The sequence below is a fragment of the Adiantum capillus-veneris genome, chromosome 8 (genome assembly GCF_014529385.1).
Source record: "Adiantum capillus-veneris isolate H3 chromosome 8, ASM1452938v2, whole genome shotgun sequence".
NCBI lineage: Eukaryota > Viridiplantae > Streptophyta > Polypodiopsida > Polypodiales > Pteridaceae > Adiantum > Adiantum capillus-veneris.
This window is the reverse complement of record NC_140938.1, coordinates 64,092,325-64,096,514: the sequence shown is the minus strand read 5'-3', so window position 1 is coordinate 64,096,514 and position 4,190 is coordinate 64,092,325.

Below are 4,190 nucleotides of genomic sequence, written 5' to 3'. Positions count from 1 at the left end.
TAACAAAATCAACCATTAATAGGCTAATTAAGGACCTCTTTTTTTAAGCAAGAAAAGAGAAACCAAATGCTCTGATACCATTGTAATGGAATGGCCTATGAACTTTGAGAATAGTGGAATTAAGAGAATTAGAGTAAGAATTTTTGCAAGATTACTTTGAGAACATAGAGGGTGAACTTGATTGGTGGTAGCAACATAAACATAGTACTTAATTAACCTGGCATGAACAATACTTTTGCAAGAGAGAGTATTAGAGAACATGACAATAGTTGAGGACCGAATTTACTTGGAGCCGGTCCCCCTTCCAAAAGGTGTAAACTTGTATTATAGATCCTCCCATCAAGAGATACTTGGTAAAATATAATGTTTGTGTTCCTTGTGACCTAGGTGATGCAATGAGAATGTAAATCTTCATGCATCATGACCATAACATAAACTTTGTAAAAAGCAATAACTATCCCAAGCCTCAGTCCCAATGCCTCAAACACCTTCAAACGTGGAGAGAGCTAGCGAGGAATGAGGGTAGGGAAGAGGAAGAAGAATCATTCATAGGAGAAAGGAATAAATCCACACTTGTCATCACTCTTCTTGCTTAGCATAGCATAATAGCATAGTAATGAAGATGAAGAAGATGGTAAGCTTAAGCATTGAAGCATGGCTCTAGGTTGGATTTGCATTCCATAGCCAAGAGTGTTGGTGTAGGCTCTCAACTTCTCAACAAGCTTGGAGAAGGAGATGGAGCTCTTGCACTTTGCACTTTGCACTTCACACAATGAGTGTGTGTGTGTGTGTGTGTGTGTGTGTGTGTGTGTGTGTGTGTGTGTGTGTGTGTGTGTGTGTGTGTGTGTGTGTGTGTGTGTGTGTGTGGGAGAGTATACCGCTTGGTCTATTTATTTTTATGCATCTAAATTCTCATTGGACCCCTTTAAAGCCTATCCAACAGGATTCAAGCACATCATGAGGGCCAAATGGGGAGGATCTTGATGTGTATCTTTTATGATTCTTAAGATATATGTTTGAATTTAACACTTCAAGCACCTTATTCATTTAAGCATGAAAGTCGTTTATGCATCTTGAGAGATCATGTTTGAATTGAACACTTCAAGAACCTTAGTTATTTAAGCCTGAGAAGCACTTCAAGCTTGGGAAGGTTCCCACAAACACCTTAAGAACCTTAGTTAGCACGCACGACAAGCACCTCATCCTTGGGTAGGATTCCCACCTCAAGGTTAGCCCTAGCTTTCCTAAGATCAAAGGACTTATTAACACTAACTTTTGGAGGTGTTTAATGAAGCTAACCCTAGGGTCTTTAAGTTCCATTAGGTAGCATTGCTCTTTGACATACCATCTCTCATTTGAACCCCTTTAACCTTGGCCCCGTGTTGAGACAGATCCATAAGCACATGTCTATATTATAGCCCTTATTCTCGTTTATTCTCCCACATTAAATGATCAGTTTAATATGAAAAAATCATTTGGGCTGGTTAGATATTATATTTTATGACACATCAAGAACGCTACAAGAAAAAGAGAGCTAAAAAAAAACCCAAGAGAGAACCATATGCCTAGAATAAGGGGCAAAGCACAGTTTTTGATGCTTGTAAAAGCTAAAGATTATGTTAAGGACAAGATGTCTGGAGGTTCTTCGAAAGCTCAAGATCTATAAACGAAAGAGAGCATAAAGGACCTTCAAAAACAAACCAGAAAGTTGAAATTTGAAACAAAATCCAAACAAACAAAAGAGCCAACATTAAACGAGTTTGAAGAAACTATATGGATCAAGGTGAAGAAAAAGAAGTACTACTGCAAGCTTAAGAAGACTCTCAGGGAGGTATGGACAACAGAAGTAGAAAGTGGGAGGGAGAAGATGATAATGAGGAAAAAATGAGTGTGCCATCGCAATACAAAAAGTTCACTATCCACGATCAAAAGGTAGTGATGATGGCAACCTCTACGAGAGTGAAAAGAGAGGGAGTCCTATGATGGGCCTGAGGATGCAAAGAAGATAGACATGGCAGGACCCAGAGAAGAGCCACAGCCAGCCTACATAGCAATAGATCTAAATACGGAAGAGGAGGAGAAGCTTATAAGTCTTCTCAAGGAATACAAGGAAGTGTTCGCTTGGTCATATAAAGACTTGAAGGGAGTAGATCCTACAATATGTCAGCACACGATCCCATTAAAGCCTAATGCAAAGCCTAGTCAACAGAGACCTTACACGTACAATGATACATTTGCTAAGTGCATCAAGAAGGAGATCGATAAATTAAAGGAGACTAAGTTTATCTATGAGATAGAACACAACGAATCGATATCTCCCATTGTGGTAGTGCCTAAGAAAAATGGAAAACTATGAGTGTGTGTGAATCTAAAGAAGGTTAATGCCACCATGATAAGGGCTAATTATCCCTTACCTATTACTGACCATGTCTTGGAATGAGTGGCCGGTAAGCAAGCATACTCCTTTTTAGATGAATTCTCAGGATATAACCAACTCGCCATTGCTCTTGAAGATCAATACAAGATAGCATTTGCCATAGAATGGGGTATATATGCATATAGGGTGATGCCATTTGGCCTGAACAATTCCCCAGCTACCTTGCGGAGATTGGTGGCTCATGCCTTTAAATAATACTTGAGGATATTCTTGGAGATATACATGGATGACTTATGTGTGCACCCTCTCTTGAGAGATGAGCATACAGGGCACCTCAAAAAATTATTTGAGATGTGCAATTATAAGATCTATCTTAACCCCAAAAAGTACATATTTATGGTTAGACAAGGCAGAATCTTGGGACATATTGTCTCGACGAATGGCATATCTATCAATTTGGACAAGATTAAAGTAATAGTAGAGATGCCTATGCCAAACAAGACAAAGCAGGTAAAATTCTTTATGGGACATTGTGGGTACTACAAGAGGTTTATACACATGTATGATGTCATTTCCCAACCCCTGCACAGACTTATAGTAGCCTTTGTGTGGATAGATGAGTGTGAAGAATTGTTTGAAACGTTGAAGAAAGCACTCATATCCGCTCCAATATTGAAAGCACCATATTGGGAAAAGATCTCTCATGTTCATATCAATGCTTCTGCATTTTCTATTGGATGCATCTTGGCCCAACCAGGAGAAGGAAATATGTATTTCCCAGTCTAGTATGCCAGCAGGCAGCTTAATAGTGCTGAAAAGAACTACACAACCACGAAGAGAGAGGGGCTAGGGATTATATATGTTGTTAAGAATTTTGGCATTATCTCCTTCCAAGAAAATTTTTATTTTTCACTAATCATCAAGCCCTCTTATACCTCGTAAACAAACCATTCAATACCAAAAGAATTGTATGATGGTTTATCATATTGCTAGAGTTTGATTTTATTGTTGTGGTCAAAAAAGGAAAGACATATCTAGTAGCAGATCACCTTTCCAGACTACCAAATGGAGAAGCTCCAGAAGGGGTAGACAATGACATCCCTAATGCATATCTTTTCAACATTGCAATGATACCAAAATGGTCTCAAGAGAAAGTCAATTTATTATCCTATGGAGGTGAGTCCGATATAATGGGACATGAACGTAAAAGATGAACGGTTTGACAATCACGGTATTTCCAATTACTTGGCAAACGTTTGTATTACTTGGGCTCAAACAACATTTTGCAATTATACATAAATCTAGAGGAAGGAGACTGTATCTTTTGGAATCACATGCTCAAGACTTAGCATTTCATTGCTCGCAACAAAAAACATACCAGCGCTTGCAACAGTTAGGAGTTTATTGATCGAATATGTGGAATGTTGTTCAAGAGTACATTACTAATTGTGCAATCTGTAGGTCTAAACCATCGGTAGAATATGCTACATTGTTTCAGGTGACAATTGCACCAAAATGAAGCCGGTACATTGTTGACTATCTGACCACAAGAACATTTTTTGGAACATACCTCTAGGACACGACAACGGGCCATAGAAATAGAGGTTCAAGATTTTGTACTAATTGACATCAACTGTATAAGAGAGGAAAGGACAATCATGTCAAAATATGTACAATCAAAAGCATTTTGTAACCAATCCTAGAGCAAGAACATGAAGGACTCAGTTGTTAGCAGCAAGCTAATACAGATACCACGAATACCATTTTTCGGAGTTCTCATTGTAAAAACACTTATTATTTTGATAAATCGGGA